Consider the following 24,699-nt stretch of genomic DNA (forward strand, 5'->3'; position numbering starts at 1 on the left):
CGCGCGGTTGGGGCCGTAGGCGCGGCCGTTTTGCGAGGCCACATCTAGGGAAGCTGCAATGGCCCGTGCCTCTGAGAGTCCTAACGACTCTCTTTCTAAAAGTCTTTGGCGGATTTGGGGAGAGTTCATACCTGCCACAAAAGCATCGCGAATTAGCATGTCCGTGTGTTCGATCGCGTTCACCGGCGGGCAGCTGCAGCCCCGTCCCAAAATTAGCAGTGCAGCGTAGAATTCTTCTAGCGATTCTCTGGGACTTTGCCGTCTCGTTGCGAGTTGGTAGCGCGCGTAGACCTGGTTCACGGGGCGAACGTAAATGCTCTTCAGTAATGCGAGCGCCGTCGGGAAATCCTCTGCGTCTTCTATGAGAGGGTAAATTTCCGGGCTTACCCTCGAATGCAGGACCTGCATTTTCTGGTCTTCTGTGATCCGGCCGGGGGCCGTTCGGAGGTAGCCTTCAAAACATGCTTGCCAGTGTTTAAATACTGCTGCCGAGTTCGCTGCGTGGGGGCTGATCCGCAGGCATTCCGGGGCGATCCGGAGCTCCATTGTCCTTTAAGATCGCTTAATAAATTGTAGCGCACAATGACTTACGAGAGAGACGAGTAGTGATGAAGTCGATGAGGCTTTATTAAGCGAGACTTGTCCCCAGCAGTTCAGCAACAGAATGAAGCGGCGGGGAGAAGCTCGGGGTTCTTATACTCCGCCTTCAGGGCGGAGCCAGGAGTCAACAGCCAACCAGGACCCGGGATCTGTCAGCCAATAGCATCACGGCTTCACAGTCCCACATGACCCCTAATACATACCACCACAGAAACATTGGCTCTTAGTGGTGTATATTTGTTTGGAATAATGTGAGGAACAATGTACAGCCCAGTGATGAACCAGTCCAGTTGTTGTGTAAAGAATACATAATATTTATTAAGGTAAAAGAAAAGAAAAACAAATACGGCAGAAGACATATACTATGACAAACTAAACACCATTTTTTCTGAAGGTATCTCTTGTTCCCAAAATATACCCACATTCCCTGAATGCACTGAGGCACCTCTTTTCCCAAGCAACATCCAATTTTTGGAACTCTATAGGTTAAATCTAGCTAATTGTTACTACACAATACTGCTTAGGTGACCAAATCTGGGAAAATTTTGCTCCTGGTTCAGCGAAGGTACGAAACTGCGTCTTTTAGAGGAAAATATATGCAATCTGCTGTGGCTTTAAATGTTAGATGGAACAGGTGTCTGTGGCTCAGATCACAGATGGAACTGGCATCTCTGTTGAATCGGGAACTAGCTTGCTTCCCCACTGAGGGTGCTAGCAGTTATACTATTAAGTCTCTTTGCTATCCCATCCTGTGGATCTGGCTGTCTGACAAACTAAACTCCATTTTTTCAGAAGGTATCTCTTGTTCCCAAAATATACCCACATTCCCTGAAGTTTCTCAAATTCTTTGCCTTTAGAAGTTAGCATTTGTATAGTCCCACTGATCTTTGGTAAACGAGATGACTTATTTTACCAAACAATGGTCATTCGCACCTCAATGTTTCTAGATGTCTGCTAATCTGGTTACTGGGCAAATCACACCTCATTATTCCTCTAGACGCTTGTTAGTCTTGTTACTTGCCTGTTATTTTGTTTTCATCTCAAGTTCACTGTTAACCTTGTTAATTTCCTAAATTCCTAACAATCAGCTAATTAGTTTCATCCAGAACTTGACACCAAAAACAAACTGTCTATGAAGATTGCAGGAACAATATTCCCTCTAGAGACGGACAAAAATGTTTCACACTCTTCTACAGCCATAAGGGGCTTTCCCATTGCCCAGAATCATCACTCTCCTGCTCGAACAATTGCTCTAACAACTGCTCTTCTAATTTTATCACAGTTTATCCTGCTCCCCACTCAACCTAATTCATAATACAACTACATACACACATTAAACAAGCAACTTGAAATAACTAACAAAACCAGATCACAGATGGTTAACTCAGTGACACAGGCACTAGAAACAGACCCACAGACAAGGAAAAATCACACAAACAGCAACTTAACAAACACAAGTTTTCTTTGTCAACTCAGCTGCCAGCAGCTCTGAATGGATTGATTAAAGTCTGCAGTCTATCTTTTAACCTTATATCCAATAAAACCAATCGTTTCCCCATTTTCTTCCCAAATATGCATTCAGAATGTAGTAATTCAAACTCTTTAAATAACCTCTTGTAAAACCCATGGACCAAGACTCATGTCTTTCTATTTTCCTCTGGATAACCGCTGACTATCCGGAGCACAAATTTCCACACTGACTTCTTGTAAAACTTATAAACCAAGACTAATGTCTTTTTTTCTCAGGATAATCCCTGACTATCTGGAGAACAAATTCCCACACTGACTTCTTGTAAAACTCATCTCTCCCCTACCCCCTTTGACACAAAGTATCCCCCCTTGAGGTGCCTTTTGTCACTGGCCACCTTCCACCAGGTGATTTGAATATCCTTTCCTTATTCCTAGACTTCTTCGGGTCCCAGACCTTTGCTTATGCACTCCCTGAGTACCAAACTTCCTATTCATAGACTACCTTGGGTCCAAGACCCGAAACTGGTTTACTGCAGTACTTGTCCCACTTGGGCCATTTCCCAGTGAGATACTTTATCAATATCTCTTCTCACTCTGTGCACGCTGTCATTTCTACTACTTTTACTCTTTAGGAATAATCTAAGGAGTATGGGAGGTAACCGGGTCCGGCCTTTGCCAAATTCCCACCCAGTCCCTCTGCGTCAATGTGCAGGAGGCATGTTTAGCATCCCTCAAGGCTGATTTGCAGTGTTTACCCCTTCTCCTTTATTTTCCTAGTTTCACAAATTCTGTTGTTTGCTCACCTCATGTTACAGACACCTTGTTTATGGCTGAATTACTGGTTGGTTGCCTTTATCCTCATTCGCCCACTTGAATCCCATCCGTCACATTGGGCAACTGCCCTCTTAATTCTGGCTCAGGCTGGATGTCAGAGAATAAGCGCAGCACGGTAGCACAAGTGGATAGCACTGTGGCTTCACAGCGCCGGGGTCCCAGGTTCGATTCCCCGCTGGGTCACTGTCTGTGCGGAGTCTGCAGTGGGCAGCACGGTAGCACAAGTGGCTAGCACTGTGGCTTCACAGCGCCGGGGTCCCAGGTTCGATTCCCCGCTGGGTCACTGTCTGTGCGGAGTCTGCATGTTCTCCCCGTGTCTGCGTGGGTTTCCTCCAGGTGCTCCGGTTTCCTCCCACAGTTCAAAGACGTGCAAGTTCGGTGGATTGGCCATGTTAAATTGCACTTAGTGACCAAAAAAAAGTTAGGAGGAGTTATTGGGTTACGAGGATAGGGTGGAAGTGAGGGCTTAAGTGGGTTGGTGCATACTTGATGGGCCGAATGGCCTCCTTCTGCACTGTATGTTCTATGTAATACAAGGCTGGCGAGTTCGACATCAGAGCAACCTTTGGTTACTTCTTATCGAAGATTACCCAGAGGGACATCAATACTGGTGAATTATCCGAAACTTCAACCAGTTTATTATTAAAATGTTTACCCAGGTGCCCTTACTTATGAGACAACAAAGCACAAACACAGGTTAGCCGGTTAACCCAATTTTATTCACAATTCTCCGATTCTTTTATTGTAACTCTATTTCATTTGGTTTTTACAAACTTCAACATTACTCAGGCAGAACATGACTCACAGCTGAACTCCAGGTATGACCCGCAGTTAGTGAAGGAGGCTGGCCAGGCTATGATCACTTGATGTGGATATCTTCTTTGAGCATAAACCCAAGGCCCCTTCTTCTTGAGATGATTGTGGCTGGGGGACCCCCAGGTTGTCGCTGAAGATGTGTTCCGATGTTCCTTCCTTTATATCGATTCTGTTAGCACTGAGTCCTAGGTACATACCCACAGCTATCCTGAGTTCCATTGTCCCATCCGACGTAAGCCTATTAATAGGAATAAACAGGATACTCCTGTTCAGCCAGGGTGATTCAATCAAGATCCATTGTCTTCTGAAACACTCTTGTCTGACCAGCTATTAGCCCATTATGGAGTCTGATAGCCTCTTTGTTTATCGTTCATCTTGCTGCACAGTTGATCACTTCTGTCTGGACATTATTTACATATTAATTGTCATGGTCTTTTGGCCTTTTGTGTAAACCTGATACCTATTATAAGTAGGTAATCACAAAGTTCCATATAGCGATAATGAGTTTCTGTGTTGACTTGAGTGTTCTGGCATATGGCAATATCGATTTCAGCCAGGGCCTTATTTGGCAGTTCTGATTTTTGGCCTACCTGCCTGTTCTCAGTACCACAGCACAGTTAACATTTTGAGTGCCACGATCCCAGTTGATGTTATAACGAGACGGGAAGATTCCTGAATGGAACCTTGTCTCAAAAGACCGTAACTTTTATCTTTTTTATAAAGTGTGGAGAAACAGAGTCACAGGATGCTAATTAAATATTTATTGAACCTGGGAAAATTGAATTATGATTAAATAGCCCTTTACTCTTCACCCCCCCCCCCTTCCCTTAACAATTAGACACAGGTTTTAGGATTAACACGGATTACAAAGTATATCTCAAGATACAGTAGTCTCATTAGCACAAAGCCCCTTTTAAGCACACACTCTCCACTCAACCTCGAGTGAACGTTCGTGGGTGTCTCCTCAGAATCCTCTCTTATGATTGTCATGTGAAAATTTCCAAACTTCACCACCAAAATCACTCTTTAAAATCTTCCCTCAATAATTATGCTTTCCCTTCGCGGTTTGCATTCCAAAATCCAGTTTTACAAATTACTCTTAACCCAAGCTTTCGCTCCACTTTTAACAACGAATCCAGTTCAGGATTTTACACCAGCTCCTCATAGATTTCCTTTGTCTTTACTGTTTTTACACAAACCCTAAGATCCAGCCACCAATTTCCACAGTTATTTTAACTTATGTTCCACAGCTGTAGTAAAATATCATCTGAACATCACTTCAGATATCTTTCTGGCATTGCATTCTTCTTCTCAGCTCTCTCTGTCTTTATTGAACAGTTCACTGTTCTAGTACCTTTAACCTAAGACTTCTTGAAAACGTACCTTCATTCCCCTAGTTTCCTTAACTCACTGCTCTTCAAATCTCTGTATTTGTTTTCTTAACCATAAATCCATGGTATGTTATTTTTCCTAGTAAAGCTGAGAGAGATGTACCCTCTCTAGCCTTCCAAACTAACTGCTTCTAGCAGAGCTGTGAGTGCTGCCTTCTCCCTCACTACCTATCTCCAACTACAATCAAATTAGCTAAATTAGAACTTCAAAGCTTCTCTACCTTACAAGCAATGTCTGCTGTTTCTATGTATTCTTCATGCCATAAACCTCTCGAACACAGTCGAATCACAGTTGGAAATTGAAACCAACACCCACACAACAAAAATACCATTATCTAGCATGAATCTAACTATAGGTTTTATCCTTCCAGGCACAGAAACATTAAATTAAACACACTTAAAATTATACCTTATTTCTAATAATCAATACAAATATAAATCCCTGTATTCGCTGGAGTTTAGAAGAATGAGGTGAGATCAAATTGAGATATACAAGATGATAAAAGGTATTGATAAAGTAGATGTGGAGCGGATGCATCTCTTGTGGGGCATTCTCGAATGAGAGGTCATACTCTTAGGATAAGCGGTAACAAATTTAAAACAGTCTTGAGGAGAAACTACTTCTCCCAAGGGGTTGTGAATCTGTGGAGTTCGCAACCCAGAGTGCGGTGGATGCCGAGCAGTGAGTACATTTAAGGAGGAGTTAGACAGATTTTTAATTGGTTGAAGGATTATGGGAAACAGACCGGACGGTGAAGTTAAGTCCAGAATGAGATCAGCCATGATCGAATGGCGGAGTAGACCCATTGGGCCAAATGACCTAATTCTGCTCCTCTATCTTATGAACTTTTAAAAACTACATTTGTCTTCCCAACACAATCTGTTTGCCTCTTCGCAGAATTAAAAGCGGTAAAAGGTAAATTAAAGGTACTTCTAGTGCATGGAATGATGAGCTGATATATTATGCTGCAGGGTAAATACAACCTATGAAATCAAAAACTATAAAGCGGTAGAGTTTCTACTAAGTGGCACTTGTTTCTAGTGCAATGAGGAATTGCTTGAGGAATTTGAAGTTCAAATTACATCCAGTGCACATCAAATTTCTGCAATACAGTGCAGTGGTTCAAAGAAATATTTCGCTGAAAGCTAGTCCTGCCCAGCCGGGCTTAATCCAGCTCTCCAGGTAAAATAAGGTGAGAACGGCAGGGGCTAACGGGACTGAGCAATGAGAAGGCAAGAGAGCCTTTAAATACCAGGCTACCGAAGTATTCTCTATTGCAACGGTTGCTGCTTCCGGACGTGTAAGGGGAGGATAGGATTGCAAACATATATGGGTGGCTGGGGAGCAGTGGGGGGGAGCGCAAGTGACGAGGATTGAGGAGAAATGAGAGGAGGAGTTGGGAGGTGGAGATAGGTTGGTGAGTGTATAGTGAGGTGCTGCGCAGGGTGAACTCGACCTCATGTGTGAGGATGTGTTTGATACAGTTTAAGGTAATATACAGGGTATACACATGACTCGGGCGAGGATGAGTGGGTTCTTCCAGGGGGTGGCAGACGAATGTGAGAAGTGTGGGCGAGGACTAGCAAACCACGCGCAAATGTTTTTGAGCGGTGAGAAGTTTGAGAGGTACTGGATGGGAGAGTTCAGGACGCTAGCAAAGATTGTGGAGGTAGCGGCCGGGCTGGATCCTGTGGTAGCGATTTTTAGGGTATCAGAAATGCCAGAGCTGATGGAGGGGAGGAACACCAATGTCATGGTCTTTGCCTTTCTGGTTGCCCGGCGAAGAATTTTGCTGGAATGACGGTCGACAACGCCACTGGAGGGGTGGGGGGTGGCCTGGCTAGGGGACCTGTACGACTTCCTCTGGTTGTAGAAGTTTAAGTTTGAATTGTAGGATTCAGCGGAATGCTCCGAGACACGGTGGGAACTGTTCACGACCATGTTTGAGGAATTCTTTGTCGCGCGGGGGGGGGCAGGGGTGAAAAAGGGGAAAGACTTGTACAGACTGTTAAATTGTGAGGTGGGGAGAATGTTCCCCAGATTATTTATGTCTTTGTATTTTTGAATATGTTTGGAATAAAACACATTTTTAAAAAATAAAGCCTTTAAATATTGAGGTATGACAGTTGATTCTTTGCCATGGCAGCACGATAGCACAGTGGTTAGCACTGTTGCTTCACAGCACCAGGGACCCGGGTTCGGTTACCGGCTTGGGTCACTGTCTTGTGCAGTCTGCACGTTCTCCCAGGGTCTGCGTGGGTTTCCTCCGGGTGCTCCGGTTTCTTCTCACAGTCCAAAGATGTGCAGGTTAGGTGGATTGGCCATGCTAAATTGCCCTTTATTGTCCAAAGATTAGGTGATGTTATTGGGTTACGGGGAGAGGGTGGAGGTGTGAGCTTAAGTAGGGTGCTCTTTCAAGGGCCAGTGTAGATCGATTGGCCAATTGGCCTCCTTCTGCACTGTGAATTCTATGATTCTGCAATAAATGAAAGGCTTTTGTCCCTGGGTTGAAGTAATCACCATCCTGAGTGTCCAATAATTGTAACCAAGGACGTTCTTTAGATCAGGTTTTTTAGGTGCAAGGCACGAACAGGCATCTGTAAAAGCTTTTAAATAATCAAAAAATTATGAAAAGCAAATCGACTAGTATATACCAATGAAACCTGTAAATTGGTCTTGGTTTTTTTTAAATTAAGTTTCAGTGAATTAAAAATCAGCTTACTCACATGATGGACTAGACACTTAATAAAATGCTTATCTTTTGATATACTACTTTTTAACTATTAGAACTGTACCAGGTTATTGTTTTTAAATGCATCAAGGAAACTTAATGCAAGGATAAAAGTGCATAGTAACATTGTGAAACATTGCCTGGATCTCACATTGTGATTATCCAAATGGGTATAAGTGGAACTCGAGCAGAAACTTGAACCATAACTTTGCTTCAGAACACTAGCTCACTTTTGAGCACAGTTTACATCTCGATTTCCGAATTGCAGATAAAGTAGAAAACCAAAATCCTGTTGATGAAACATTCTGGCATCTGACCACAAGAGGGTGGTATTCAAACATCTACAATATTGTCAACCTCTGCTTGTTTTAATGAGAGGGCATTTGAAGCAGTTTTCTTGTGATTTTCAATTTATTGTAAAAATCATTCCTCAGCACAATGTACTTACTTCCCGGTTGTCCTTAAGCCTGTTTATAGTATTTTCATTGAGGACACTGAAGAGTACCAACAGCATATGGAAAATTTTTATTTCCTATTCTCAGCAACATGATTGTATTTTCAAGGCATTTTGAGTCAAAAATAACATTGTACGCAAGTGTACCAGAAACAGAAAATGCTATAAATACTCAGCAGGACAGGAAACAAAAGAAAACAAGAGTTTATAGGGGTCATTATAACTAGTGCACATAGAACATAGAAAATACAGCACAGAACAGGCCCTTCGGCCCACGATGTTGTGCCGAACCTTTGTCCTAGATTAATCATAGATTATCATTGAATTTACAGTGCAGAAGGAGGCCATTCGGCCCCCTGAGTCTGCACCGGCTCTTGGAAAGAGCACCCCACCCAAACTCAACACCTCCACCCAACACCAAGGGCAATTTTGGACACTAAGGGCAATTTATCATGGCCAATCCACCTACCCTGCACATCTTTGGACTGTGGGAGGAAACCGGAGCACCCGGAGGAAACCCACGCAGACACGGGGAGGACGTGCAGACTCCGCACAGACAGTGACCCAAGCCGGAATCGAACCTGGGACCCTGGAGCTGTGAAGCAATTGTGCTATCCACAATGCTACCGTGCTGCCCTTAATAAACTCACATGGGTGAGTTTTGTGAGGGCAGTAGGTTGAAGCACCAGAAACTATGAGGGTGTTGGGAAGCCAAAAGGAATCGCCAACTTCTGTCTTTGCCCTGAGCACCTTGTTCAGTGCACTGGAAACTCCTGAGGGACAGGCGTGTCTGGCATGTACATATGTTAAACGGTCATTAACTGCAGTTTTCATCAAGAATTCTGACTTCAGCTCTGAGCATACAAGTTTGTCGGGCTTCCTTCAACTCTCCAGATAAAACAAGGCGAGAGGACAGCAGGGATTGACAGGACTAAGCAATTGGTAGGCAAGAAAGCCTTTAAATAGTGAGAATAGCTTCTTTGCCTAAATAAAAGGCTTTTGCTCATAGGATTTGCTCTGAGGGTAAGTTTTCACTGCTTTGGTGGTTTTCTTTGTCTTTGTTCTGCGCTCCCCAGTTCATCAGCATGGGAACAGCTTATGCAGCTCTGCATTGCACCTCTGATGAGGAACATGAAGAGTAGCAGCTGACTTCTCCTCAACCACCTGCTCCTCCACAGGACAAAGGTAATTTAAAAAAAATTGTTCAGGGGATGTATGTCGCTGGCTGGTCAGCATGTATCGCCTATCCCTAATTGCCCCTTGAACTGAGTGGCTTGCTAGGCCATTTCAGAGGGCATTTAAGAGTCAGTGACATTACTGTGGGTCTGGAGTAGACCAACCAGGTGAGGGTGGCAGATTTCCTTCCCTAAAGTACATTAGAATCATAGAATTCCTGCAGTGCAGAAGGAGACCATTCGGCCCATCAAGTCTGCACCCACACTCTGAAAGAGCACCCACGCAGGCCCACTCCCCCACAACTCCACCTAAACGGCACATCTTTGAACACTGAGGGGCAAATTGGCATGGCCAATCCACCTTACCTGTACATATTTGGGACCGTATAATAATCTTTTTTATCATAATCTTTATTGTCACAAGTAGGCTTACATTAACTCTGCAATGAAATAACTGTGAAAAGCCCCTAGGTGCCACATTCCGGCACCTGTTCGGGAGAATTTAGAATGTCCAAATTACCTAACAGCACGCCTTGTGGGAGGAAACCGGTGAACCCGGAGGAAACCCACGTAGACAAGGGGAGAAAGTGCAAAATCCACATGGCCATTCAGCCAAGGCCAGAATTGAACCAGGGTCTCTGGTGCTGTGAGGCAGCAGTGCTAACCACTTTGCCACCATGCCGCCCATTCGTGATCCAGATGGGTTTTTGCAACAATCGATAATGGTTTTGTGATCTTCATTAGATTTTTAATTCAAGATTTTTCTTGAATTCAAATTTCACGATCTGCCTATTCGAACCTGGGTCCCCAGAGCATTACACTGGTTCTCTGGATTACTAGTCCAGTGGCAAAGCCACTACGCCATCACCTCCCCTAAATGAACAAGTTCTTGATGCCTCCAACAAAGAGAATACAGGCAGAGGATCAGTTTTTAAGACATGAATGTAGACCAGTGCCTCAGGAGGATCAGACTCTCCTATCTGGTCATTGCCAACATTTGCAACCTTCTGGAAGAAGGCCTGCTTCCAAGTAAACCAGGAAGGCATGCGTTGCCAATGGACGTCAATGTGAAACAGCCCTTAATTTCTTTAGCCCCATGACCTTTCAGGGATCCAATGTAGAATCTCACAATCTTGTGCCCATAAGGGTATCCCAGGTGACTGATGCCATGTGTGCTTGGTCCAAGACTTGTGTCATTTTGCCATTGATGAATCAAGTCAAAATAAGAGGGCCCTCAGATTTGCTGCGCTGGCTGGATTCCAACTAACACAAGTAGTCATAGATTGCCCCCCGGGGCAATCAAAGCACCCTCAGATCATGCAGGAGGAATTACAACTTGGAAGGGATTCCGCTCGGTCAATATTCAGCTTGTCTGCAACCACTGAAAGCTAATTGTGCATGCCTGTGCAAGATACCCATATGTCTAAAATTATGCCTCCATCCTGCAAGTCTATCACAGATATTTGCATTTCCAAGTAGAATCAGCGGATAGTTCATTGGAGATGACGGCTACCCTCTAAGGCCATGGCCGATAACAACCTATGTGAGTGATCTAGGGGCAAGGTACAATAGAAACTAAATGAGCACAAGATTTGTAATTGAGCAAGCTATCCAGATTCTGAAGATATGATTCAGATGCCTGGACTGATCTGGGGAGCCCTTCTGCATGCACCAGGAAAGGTTTCCATAATGATAGTGGTGTGCTGTGCCTTACATAGCAGCGAGGACGTAAGTTCCATGAAGAGGAAGGTGCTGAATGCTCTCCATCTTCAAAGGAGGAGCATCATGAGGAGGAAGAGAAGCCTGGTTTAGAGAGGACATCAGCAGCTTCAGAGTTAGCTGCCAGAGAGACCCGGGCCAGACTGTTCCACACAAACTTCAGCTAATCTGAGGTAGTGCAACCGCCTCTGCACCCCACTCCCCCCACAGCCTCTAGAACAAAACAATTGTACAAGCAACAATTAGTTCCTCTCGCAGACATCCACTCCTCATTTTTCATTATTGTTTACCATTCGTCACAAACCAGAAAGCGACTTGGCAGACAGCAGGCAAAGATGGGGAGGACGAGACACTGGAGCTTAGAAATATAAACTTTATGGTTCATAAACTTTAAACAGAAATATGACAGTGGTACACAGCGTTAAACACCCAAGCAGTGTTTCCTATTACCCTATGTAATGTAACCTAAAGATAGGCTGCCCTGTTCTGCCTGCTCACTTGTGCTTGAATGACATACGACAGGTTTTGGAGGCTGAGGACTCTGCCAATGACTCCTGACCTGTACTTTGCAGGGACAGACTTAGCCATCAGGACAATAGGGAGCATGTAGGATTCTGACTGAAGTACGGGGTGGTGGAGGGTACGTGTTTGGGGTGCCAGGAATGGAAGTAATTTGAACTGAGTCCTTATTTTTCACATTCCCTCTCCCAGTTCACACAAGCCTCTCTGTTAGCCAAGAGCTGGAAAGCACTTCAGTGAGGTGCTGAATGGCCAAGGCGAAGCTTTTCTCCATCATGCTTCTGGTGATGTACTCTGTGTGTGGTCCTTTAGTGAGAGCCAATATACACATGGTTGTCTGCCATGTCTGATCCTGCAAGCAAATAGTAATTCCTTCGATAGGAGGTAGACAATAGCACCGAGGCCTGAGGCATCATGGCACTTGTGACAGAGACAGATTCATCCACATAACATTAGTAGTACCTCTGGATCGGCTCATAGAACCTCACACATTTTTTGCTGCTGCTCCAGGTGGTATTCTTCAACCCCGAAGGTTCAACATGTGTCAGTTGAGCAGGGCTTGGCGTTTCCATCCTGTGACCTCCAACAGAGACTCTCCATTGTTGTACTTGGCTTTTACAACTACTCCTGCTTACTTATGATGTGTGCTTCTCTGTGCGACAACCAGGCTACTGTCCAGGAAGCTCTGCATAGGTGTGGAGATCTGAGTTGGTGGAGGGTGTGCATGAATTGTGCGATGCTCCTTCCTCAGAGCAAGTGGCCTCCTCTGAGGAGCCTTCCTCTTTTGCAGGCACCATCTCCTGAGGGACACTTGTGAGACCTATGAGAGATGGGAGACATGAATTGGAACTGACATGGTGAGTGGCTGACATGGTAAGTCATCATTGTGCAGTTCATCATATTTCAGTGGTTTCTGACATCAACCCAAATGAGTGATTGTTTGATGTCCTGTGCTTGTGTTATATTAAATCTATCATCATATAGCTCTCTCCATTGCCATGGGCCAGGCATGCTGAGATCCAGCTGATCTCCAGTGCCTCTACCCCTGCAACTGTCGATGTGGAGATAGATACCCTCTTCTGCTGTAAGCAGAGAAAGAGCTATGAATGTGAGCTGTGGAATATTTTGAAAGGATGGAATGACAACACTGGTGGTGTCAATGTGAGGGAAGGGTCCAACGTTGCAATAAAATTAAGCTGAGTGTCAGTGGCAGCTAGTGAAATTATGATGTGATGTCCCCCCACATCCTCACAACCATGTAGCCTCCTGTTAAATGTAAAAGAAAATCAGAGTAAAATCCAAGCCCAGTAGGATCTACCACCTCATTCTTGCCATTGGAAGGAATGAAAATCTGTCTTGCAAACAGTACTTTTTTCCTCATAGATTGGTGGATGTATAGGACTGTCTTTTGAACAGTCATTAATTGGTGTGTCAGTCAATTACTTGTAATGAAGCAAAATCATTATGTTCAAAGTTTATGATTAAAGATTACAAGAAATAAGTTCTGTCATAATCAAGCACTACACAAAACATGACTTTTATTTTTCATTTGTTGCTGTGAGAATTGTTCTGAGAAATGGGGATATTTTAATCTCCTTGCTCAGGGTACATGACCTACTTTATGAGATACGATTGAAACCTTCTTAATACATTCTCTGCCTCAAATCTCATGGTGGCAGTGAGCAATAGTGCAATCACATGTTATAAACAAAACCTAAATCAATTTTTAATTTTTGATTATTTGTTGGCCATCAAAGAAAAAGCTGTTCTTTCCTTTATTGCTTATTTACTGGAGTCACGTATATTTGAGAGATCAACATACATGGTGTTCCATCGTTTGCAACTATCAGTCACACTTACAGAAAATAAACAACAACACGGTAACTGAATACCTGATCTTCGAGCAGTAACTCATAAAATACCGTTTGAAACTTGTAACTCAGTTTTGTGCTTCCAACTTGTTGCTGTGGAGTATTTTGTGAGGTGGTTCTTCCATCGCCATATAAGCCTTGATAAGTGAATCTTAGAAAACACTGGGAATGAAAATACTTGTTTATTTCACAAAACCAGGAGATGGCAGAGCTGTGCTGTTTTAGTTTTAGTTTTAATCACAGGAGGAATATTGCGTTATAGAGCAGACAGTGTGTTCTTTGTTGATAACTCAGCAAGTGCAGCCATTGTTCGTCACTCAGTGCAGCAGCTGTTGGCTGAATTGTGCTCATTCCACTAAATGGATATGACCCTGCCAACACCAACACATCTGCAGCCTGCTACCTTGCAGCACGTGTTGCACTTCTATACAACTTAATTCTGAGCATTTAAGCTGTTCAGATGTAAGATTATGAACAAAAATTATCCTTCAATCTTCTTAATAAATGTGCTTTGTTGTGTGTAATATAAGCATGGCAAATCATGTCTTGATAATTGCTTTAACGTTTTATGGAAAATAAACCCAATAGCTGTGACTCCTATCATAATACCTCTGCTGTATAAAGTTCATAACATTTATATGGTATAAAGTTAACAGCTTTCTATTTTCCTATCATTTGTTTGGTAGCTCACAGGATCTATTTTGCAGCAGTGGGATTTCATTCATATTTCAACCTTTAATGCAGGTCTATTTTTTCTGCGTGCCTGATATACAGTTTTCAATTATTACACTAAGTATAAGAGAAAAGATATTAGTTGCACATCACCTCAAATTGGATTTGCACTGTTGACATTTACTCTAACTGCAGTTAATTGGGAAGCAAAGTTTAAAAACATCACAGGATGCTCAGATTTCTGCAACCCTACAGTTTAGCTGGCTTTCAGGGATACTGGTGCACAACAATTTCTCAGGGGAGCCAGCGATCTAACTTAGGTCTGCCAGCCCGAAGTCATCCTCAGCAGGTACGTTTCAGTCCATGATCTAAAGTACGACTATGACACCACTAGCGATACACAAAAAACAGAAAGGCAATTTTTGCAGCCCCTCAGCCACATCTCACCATCTTCTCCCGTCCTTTGCAATGCTCTTTAAGCATACACATGCATTCTGTATGTGTATGCTTAAATGACAGATTGGGTCATATATTTCTTTTTGCCAAGTTTAAAATAAATAGGAAATTACGAGTGAGTATGTAATTCCATCTTCAGGTTTCATTTTGTAACCAATGGTTCGAGCAATGATAAGTTGATTCAAACTGATGTCAACTAAATTAAGCAAAGTACATTCAAAAGCTGACTGACACATTCGGCACTGGTAGAAAGTCTAAGCTTTTATCAATGCAAACTTCCTGCAGATAGGTGGAGCTGTTTAAACTTGTCTTAATTGGCAGAAATTGAGTATTGTGGAGTTTGGGGCTTCCAATTCATTAATGTAGGATTTTTACAGATTGCACTAATGTAACAACATCTGTTGGGAGTTGGTGTTAATTAATTCTAATCATGGTCGTTTTGTTACAAAAAATGCTTGTCATGATATTCAGGTGAACATCACAGCACATACGCACATACATAGTGATGGACAGATCAACGGACCAATTAGCACACACAACACGACAGCCAATCACAGACAAGAGCATACACAGTACAAAACAAGGAACACGACACTTCCTGGGCAGTCCAGCAGGAGACAGCTCAGGTCAAGGACCTCCAAGCCAGACACTCAGACAGTCGCCATGTGCTGAGTACCAGAGTTTGTTATATAAATAGTTAAAAGAAATAAAACTGCGTTGTACCAATCGCAACCGTGTTGGTTTGTCTGTGTCTCAGAGTACCCAAAACATCATGGTACCAGAAGTGAATTAAAACCTACCCACAAATCTGCCATCCTGCGCCATGGACACCGTCAACACACCGCAGCCATTGCAAGTCGCTGGGAACCTTGGCGTAAATTGGACGCTGTTCAAACAGCGCTTCAAACTCTTTTTGGAAGCCAACGAAAAACAGAGCATCTCGGACAAAAGAAAGATTGCCAGCCTCCGCAGCACCGCAGGTCAGCACGCCATCCATGTCTACAACTCCCTGGTGTTCGCGGAAGGCGAGGACAAATCTAAATACGACACGGTCCTCCTCAAGCTCGACCAACACTTCAACGTTGAGGTCAACGAGAGCTTTGAGAGGTATGTCTTCCAGCACCGCCTGCAAGGTAAGGATGAGCACTTTCAGTCATTCCTGATGCATCTCCACATCCTCGCGCAGTCCTGCGGTTACGACACCACCTCGGGCAGCCTACGCCAGCAGCTTTTAAAAATAAAAGGCCTCACCTTAGCATCTGCAGTTGAAGCCTGTGTCCTGCACGAGAACGCGACTAGCCGCTATGCCCAATTTCAGGTGACCGAATCGGCGCGGAGGGGGTCCTACACGACCGGATCAGCGAGCCAGTTGCCCCATGAGGCCGAACGGGTCCAGGCGATTGGGTTTGTCCCGGCCCGCGGCCCGGATGAGGGCGGCCGTTTCGCGCGCTTGTGCGCGCCAAAACCTACGGCAACACTGAGGGACGTGATGCGCAGGCGCGCTCGATGAAAGACCGAACTGCGCATGCGCAGTGGCGCAACAAACGCCATGATGTCACAACGTGCGGCAACTGTGGAGCTGCACATTTAAAAGGGCAATGTCCCGCAAAAGTCCGACTGCCTACGCTGTGGCAAGGTGGGCCACTACGCTGCTTACTGTCGAGCAGCTCAACCTGTCGATCTTCCACATCTCTGACAACCTCGCAGGAACGTGCAGACCACTCAGCCTCCACATTCCAACATCCAGACCGATGACACAGATGACCGAGACGCCTTCCGGGTTGCGGTCATTGATGGTAACCGAGTCAACACAATCAATCCGGGTGATGAATGGTGTGCCAACCTGACGGTCAACCGATCGCAGATCAGTTTCCGCCTGGACACTGGCGCCTCCGCCAACCTCATAACATGGTCAGCCTTCTACGCCATGAAGGTCAGACCACCAATCCGGCCGTCCCGGTGCAGGATGGTCGACGACAACAGGAACGTTATCCCGACTATGGGATCCTGCCAGCTCCAGGTGACACAAAACACACACACGGCCACACTCTCGTTCGAGAGAGTCGGCTCATCGAAGGACTCCCTGCTAGGCGCACAGGCATGCAAGGCTCTCCACCTCATGCAACGAGTACACTCTCTCTCTCTAGAAGGCTCATCTGACTTCCCGGATGCAGAGTTCAACGCACAACTCCAATCGCTCCTCACCCACAACCAGGAGGCATTCGAGGGCATGGGAACACTGCCATACACCGACCGAATTTGCCTCAAACCAAACGCCATCCCGGTCATTCACGCACCTCGCAGAGTCCCTGCGCCACTCAAAGACTGCCTCAAGCAGCAGCTGCAGGATCTCCAAGACCAAGGGGTCCTATCCAGGGTCACGGAGCCCACGCCGTGGGTCAGCTCCATGGTGTGTGTCAAGAAGCCCTCCGGCGAGCTCCGTATATGTATTGACCCAAAAGACCTCAATAACAATATCATGAGGGAACATTATCCCATACCCAAACGGGTGGAGATCACGAGTGAAATGGCCCAGGCGAAAATATTTACGAAACTGGATGCCTCTAAGGGGTTTTGGCAGATCCAACTCGATCCGTCCAGCCGAAAGCTATGTACCTTCAATACCCCTTTCGGCAGGTTCTGCTACAACCGGATGCCATTTGGCATATTCTCGGCATCCAAGGTCATTCATAGGATCATGGAGCAGATGATGGAAGGCATCGAAGGGGTGCGCGTATACGTGGATGACGTCATCATCTGGTCCACCACACCACAGGAGCACATATATCGTCTCCAATGCGTTTTTGCCCGCATACGGGAAAACGGCCTGCGCCTCAACCGAGCCAAATGTTCCTTTGGCCAAACCGAGCTGAAGTTCCTGGGGGACCATATCGCCCGGTCAGGGGTCTGTCCAAATGCAGACAAGGTGAGCGCCATCACATCCATGCCGCACCCAGCAGACAAGAAAGCTGTGCTACGCTTCCTTGGCATGGTCAACTTCCTGGGGAAGTTCATTCCCAACCTTGCCTCCCACACGACGGCTCTGCGCCACCTCGTCAAAAAGTCCACAGAGTTCCAGTGGCAACACACACACCAGCTGGAATGGGAGGAGCTCAAACTCAAACTCACCACTGCACCGGTATTGCCGTTCTTTGACACGTCTCGTGCCACCAAAATCTCGACTGATGCCAGCCAATCTGGCATTGGAGCAGTGCTCCTGCAGCGGGATGACACGTCGTCATGGGCCCCAGTTGCCTATGCATCGCGAGTCATGACCCCCACAGAGCAGCGCTATGCGCAGATCGAAAAGGAGTGCCTGGGCTTGCTAACCGGTTTAGACAAGTTCCATGATTATGTATATGGTCTTCCCCAGTTCACTGTCGAAACTGACCACCGCCCCCTGGTCAGCATCATAAACAAGGACCTGAACGAGATGACCCTCGCCTCCAGCGCATCCTACTCAAACTCAGGAGGTACAACTTCCAACTGGTCTACACCCCAGGGAAGGAGCTCATCGTTGCGGATGCCCTATCCAGAGCAGTGAGCACGCCACCAGATTCAGAGGGGTTTGTATGTCAGGTTGAGGCGCAGGTGGCCTTCACATCGGCAAATCTGCCAGCTGACTACTCCAGCCTGGCCCGTATTCGCCGCGAGACTGCGGCCGACCCCCTTCTACAATGTGTGATGCGCCACATGACGGGAGGGTGGCTCAAAGGGCAGTGCCCGCAGTTCTACAATGTCCGAGACGACCTGGCCGTCATTGATGGTGTCCTGAAGCTGGACCGGATTGTGATTCCGCACAGCATGCACAAGCTGGTTTTCGACCAACTACACGAAGGCCACTTGGGGGTCGAGAAGTGCAGATGGAGGGCCCGAGAGGCGGTATACTGGCCGGGCATCAGTGACGATATTGCCAACATGGTGCTCAACTGTCCCACCTGCCAAAGGTTTCAGCCGGCGCAACCTCCTGAAACACTTCTGCCCCATGAGCTGGTGACGTCTCCCTGGGCGAAGGTGGGTGTGGACCTATTTCACGCGCTCGGGAGGGACTATGTCATCATCGTTGACTACTTCTCCAACTACCCAGAAGTCATACGCCTGCACAATTTGACGTCGTCCGCTGTCATTGGGGCTTGCAAAGACACCTTTGCTCGCCACGGCATTCCGATGACTGTCATGACGGACAATGGGCCCTGTTTCACCAGCCAGGAATGGTTATCGTTTGCTGCCTCGTATGGCTTCACACACGTGACGTCCTGCCCTCTGCACCCCCAGTCAAATGGAAAGGCGGAGAAGGGCGTTCACATTGTCAAGTGGCTCCTCTGCAAGGCTGCTGCTGCCGGGTCATACTTCTGCCTCGCCCTGCTGGCCTATCGCTCGGCCCCACTAGCCACTGGTCTCTCACCAGCCAAGCTGCTGATGGGTCGCGCCCTCAGGACCACTGTGCCTTCCATCCTGGCACCCACAATAGACCATGCTCCGGTACTACATAGGATGCAACTGCAGCGCGGTCGCCAGAAGAGGTCATATGACACATGGGCAACTGATCTTCCCGCCCTGGCACCTGGAGACGACGTCCGCATCCACCTACCAGATGGTGGCTGGTCAGCACCTGCCAAAGTTCTCCGACGCGTGGCTCCCCGCTCGTTCCTGGTTCGCATGCTTGATGGATCCGTACATAGGCGCAATCGCTGGGCTCTTCGCCTACTTCCACGCTCGCGACAAGACCTTACACTGACACCGTGTCCTCCTGTAGTTCCTGATAGCAACTTCGTGGAGCTGCCTGCTACCAAGCCCCTTCCGTCGCCGCCCGTGGCCAGGCCCGCACCTTAGCCGGTGGTTCCAGACCCACACTTGAGGCGGTCAACCCGAATTCGTCGCCCACCTACTAGACTGGACTTATGAGACTGTTTACACGTTGAACTCATGCAACCACTGTTTTAACATGTTTATGTTCTTATCGTTACAGGAATTTGTTTTATTGCTCCACATTTCCACGTTCTTTGTTATGGTAGAACCTCGTTATTATGTCACACCCGACATCGCCCCTTGTATATAGTTCAGCCCCATGTACGTGCTGTAAATATTACACACACACACATTTAGCTGCACTCAGTACACATCTCTATTTATAACCACGTAGGCACATAATCTTGGAAAAAAGGGGGGATGTCATGATATTCAAGTGAACATCACAGCACATACACACATACATAGTGATGGACAGATCAACGGACCAATTAGCACACACAACACGACAGTCAATCACAGACAAGAGCATACACAGTACAAAACAAGGAACACGACACTTCCTGGGCAGTCCAGCAGGAGACGGCTCAGGGCAAGGACCTCCAAGCCAGACACTCAGACAGTCGCCATGTGCTGAGTACCAGAGTTTGTTATATAAATAGTTAAAAGAAATAAAACTGAGTTGTACCAATCGCAACCGTGTTGGTTCATCTGTGTCTCAGAGTACCCAACACATCAATGCTGGCATCGGAGTTTTTAAGCACCCTCCAGAATTCTTCAAGCTGTAGAGCATAAAATTGAAGAGCAGATAGCTCTACCTAACACCAGTGCTGGTACATTGATCTCATCAACTATAGCTATGTACTCCAATTACATTAACTTGCCCTTGTTCTTTTATATTCATTTATTTCTTTTCTTTTCAATTAATTTATCCAGTTTGTCTTTTGCTGGGATTTTGCGGTCACCCCCATGATTGATTTCCGTATCGGATAGAACAAACCATTTGCCGGCGACAGGACCTTCTGATCCCACCAAAGTCTCACCTGCCCTGCCAACGAAGAATCTGCAGCGAGAGGTCAACTTCGGTGGGACTGGAAGATCCGGCTAGTATTTCTGAGGTGCTAATTTTTATTTTCAGTGTGGAGAGTTATTTTATTAACAAACTCAATTAAGGCCTTGAGTTTTAATTAATTTTAATTTGGCCTTTGGCCTTTGTGTTATTACATGATTGAAAATACTTTGCTGTCTAATCACTTTTATAGTCTACTAATTAGACAAGGGATTGTCCTAGATTTGATAGCGTGCTTTCAGCAATCGTTTAATATTTAAGATTGGAAGTGTGAGAAATAATACAATCAAATGGAGACAAAAACTCTGATACAGCTTTGTTCCTGACAAAGCTTAATGGAGCAGAATCTAAGTCAGTGGAGTTGGGAGCGCCGCAGAGCCCCCTCTCAAACCACAGATGCAGAATAACTTATGTGGTCAAGATGGGCAGTCTGCCTCAACAGCACTTGCCAAACTCCCAGTAGTAACGTTGGAGTGGTGTTACACTGTTCCATGAGAGGAAGAGTAGGCCTCTGGAGGCCCAACCAAGAAGTAAGTGATTCAAATCCTGCAGTAGAGTGTTTTTTGAAGGTAAATTATCCCCCTGGACCAATTACCTTGACTGTAAGAGTTCTGGGGCCTTTCCAGGAGTCTCATTGAACTTGAACCACCCAAAGAGAATACTGCTGAGTTCTGCAAAGAATATAATTTCTGGAAACTTTCCTAGACATGGCATATAGGGCCTCTTATAACCTACATATAACTCTGAGCCTTGAAGCTACTTAATCTGCAAAACCACAGTGCTGGTTATATGAAGGGGATATTTGTGTGATGAATAGCTATTGTCAGAAATTGAGATTCTGGGTACAAAATTTAAAAAAATTCCCTAATTCGTGCACATTAAAAAAAATAATCTTCAAATTTTGGAAATCTAAGAGAAAATAATGGAAATATACACTTGGTTCACCAGCATCTGAAAATAATGCAATCAGACGTAGATATTGCATCAGAATTGGAAAGCAAAAACGGGCCTTTCCCTTCATTTGAAGATAGGGGTTGTCACCTAAAACATTCATCTGTCTTTTCTGGTTTTGGATATGCATGGTCCTGACATATGTTCCCAGCTTTTTCTTACATTATCTTGTGGACTGAGAGTCTGAGGGAGTGATAGTGGTCTTGACCAGTCATGCTAAACAGCTGATATTGACTTAGCAGCTCATTTAACGGCCCGCTTAATTTCTGTCCTATTGACTTTGATGAAAAATACAATTGGCAGGGTGCAAAAACACTCATTTAGTACAACTGCCTAAGACCAATTTCACCCCTGTATTTTTAAAATATTGTAATTGTTTTAACTTTCACTGCATTCCAACAAGTGCATTATTTGGAATTGGTCTGTGATTTCGAAATTGTACACATTTATGTGGCTTATACCGATTTAGAAGGTACTTGTGCGAACACATGTAAATTATTTTGACTTCGTATATCTATCACTACTTTCACAAGACAATTTATCAGCAATAAACTGATCAATTTTGCTAAACATATCATCAAATATTTTTCATTAAATTGTAGCTCGTCCTGTGTACTGTAGAATTAAAAATTAAGTTTTATTAGTTACTTCAAAAGGAAAGACCGTTGTTGCATTTGTGCTTTGAATTAATATATGAAACACCATTGTGAGCTCAGTTAATTTAGTGGAGGGGAATCAACAAAATCTTAGCAGCATCAATTCTACATTGTTCAGCTGCAAACCTCACGTATTTAAAATTCTGTATGACTGTAAGTGGGCTGACTAGGGAAGAAAAGCTGTTACCTGTAATATTTGACTCATCAATTGACGTTATAAAGAAAAACATTTGCTGCATCAGTACCTGTGACATACAGGATTTATTTTGGTTCAAAGGTATTCCATTGGTTGTTCATCATTTGTTCACTTAGTTTAACAGTAATTCCCGTAACAGCCTCCCCGAACAGGCGCCGGAATGTGGCGACTAGGGGCATTTCACAGTAACTTCACTGAAGCCTACTTGTGACAATAAGCGATTTTCATTTCATGTTACTGATAGCAAATCAGTACTCTGTGGATGCAGAGGAATGTATTCTCATGGAAGATCTTCAATGTACTCAATTTAAGGATTGTGTAAAAGAGGGATTCCAGAGAGATTTTAATTTTGAGTCAACATATTCGTTTCTTATAAAGTTCGAGCATTATTTTAGCGTACAGGTAGAGTACCTAAAATCCTGCAACCTCAGCACCAAGTCTGTCCTGGATTTTGCAATTTGCTAGATTTTGGAGGGGAAATCAGAGCCTCTTAATTCAGTGAATAGGAGATACAATATGATCTCTCTGGGTTAGGTGGGGTCAAGGTTCAGTCAGCCATTTGGAGCGCGGGAAGTGTCCAATGCAGCACTTTTCCAATTTTTCTGAACTAGGTCGGGTGAGGTCAAGGTTCAGTAAGCCACTCGAGTGCATGAGGATATAAATTTCTGTTTCTTGGACACTGGCAGCTTTCGCATGGCAGGATTTGAGGTACTTACCTGTATTTATTTTGCTTATTTTCCATTTTGGATATATTTGACTTGTAGGTTGCAACATTCAGTACTATAGTGCCTCTTTGGATTAGTTGCAGCAAGACAAACTTGCATGACTTCACTCCGAGCTTCCGCTAGAGGACTCTGACATTGGATAGATTCTGCTCATGTTACAGTGGAAGCTGAGACACCAACTGTCAGATGCTACATTATGGTTGGGCTCACAAATGTGGTAATGCCCACCAGTTCCATGTTGTAAATGTTGGGCCCAACCTCTATACTAAGCTGTGTGTCAGATTCCTCCACACTCCTTCACACAACCTTCAAGCTTTCTAGCAGACCTGCAAATACACTATATATTTGTGTGTGTGTGTTCTCGTCAGCCTTTTTCTGTCCTGTTGAAGTTCTCACTTGAGTACTCCGGAACATGTGCGATCTCGGCCTCTGGGAAGTTGGCATCTGCACTTCCCTTTCCTCCTGCTCATGCTCTTGAGCCCTACTTCTCACCACATGCAGGTTCCAAATCCATATATGTTGTGTATATGTTGTGTTGCCCTATTATGTATTTTCTTTATTCCCTTTTCTTCTCATGTACTTAATGATCTGTTGAGCTGCTCGCATAAAAATACTTTTCACTGTACCTCGGTACACGTGAAAATAAACAAATCCAATCCAAATCCAATCCAATCCATCAAGCCTCGAAAATGTGCACAATAACAGTAACTGACTGCTGGCTGTTAGTGTACGAAGTCTTACAACTCCAGGTTAAAGTCCAACAGGTTTGTTTCGAAAGCTAGTGACCTCGAAACAAACCTGTTGGACTTTAACCTGGTGTTGTAAGACTTCGTACTGTGCTCACCCCAGTCCAACGCCGGCATCTCTACATCATGGCTATTAGTGTGAGAGTGAATTATGTTGTTTCCTTATCATCAGCCTTTTCTTCCTCTTCCATGTCTTGCTGCTCCACCACTTGAAAGGAAAAGGACACAAGCATAAGGTTATGCTCAAACGAGGGTAGGCAAGTAAGAAATGCACGTTTAGACTATCTGCAGCTTGTAAATCAGAAGAGATTGTGGGGTGAAGGTGAAGAGGGGTGTGAAAAGGAGAATCAGCTATGTTTTCAGCCTCACTGCTGGCCACATGTTCAGTCATGGCCACTCCAATGATGATAGACACTGTCTCCTCCATTGTGGTAAGGACATGCAACCATGCATGTCCCCTGTTGGTTGGCTACTATTGCCTCTAGTTGCACATCACCTGTTACTTCAAGAGAAAGAGAAGTATTCCAGTGAAAGTGGTGCAATGTGGTGATTTGGTTGTTAATTTAGCGGCTCACAAACTCATATGTTATGTTCATAATGTTCTAGATTTCAGGTCATAGGAAACATGGGTCAGCTTACGGACGTTGCCTTGCATAAATTAAAGGTGTCGATAAAGAACTGCATTATAAAAATCATATTCACAAACTAGTTTCACAACAATAAACTCATCAATCTTCCAATGCTTATGCAGTATACTGAATGCATGTGGGTAAATCTTTAATAACCAGAAAATATGGGTATGGTTGCATAAGTCTGAGTTTTGTGATAGGACGAATGTCTTTTACCTCTGGGTCCTAAATAAATCAAATTTCATCTGTTTAAGAGTAACCTTTTTTGC

The 24,699-nt window shown here is 44.9% G+C and overlaps 1 protein-coding gene across 15 annotated transcripts in view; it reads left to right on the top strand.

Annotated features, from left to right (window-relative positions):
* The window catches only part of LOC140429588 (guanine nucleotide-binding protein G(I)/G(S)/G(O) subunit gamma-7), a 508,117-nt gene that overhangs the window by 211,622 nt on the left and 271,796 nt on the right, over positions 1-24,699 (top strand). Inside the window, exon 1 of one of the 15 annotated variants that reach the window (XM_072516807.1) lies at positions 9,371-9,482. The exons of 13 other annotated variants lie outside the window; for them this stretch is intronic. The gene's annotated coding sequence lies outside the window, so the exon portion shown is untranslated. Of the gene's footprint in view, positions 1-9,370; positions 9,483-12,510; positions 12,584-24,699 lie in introns of those variants that run through there. One more of the 15 variants, XM_072516808.1, reaches the window with a different exon arrangement.

This window comes from Scyliorhinus torazame, chromosome 9 (assembly GCF_047496885.1).
Source record: "Scyliorhinus torazame isolate Kashiwa2021f chromosome 9, sScyTor2.1, whole genome shotgun sequence".
Taxonomy (NCBI): domain Eukaryota; kingdom Metazoa; phylum Chordata; class Chondrichthyes; order Carcharhiniformes; family Scyliorhinidae; genus Scyliorhinus; species Scyliorhinus torazame.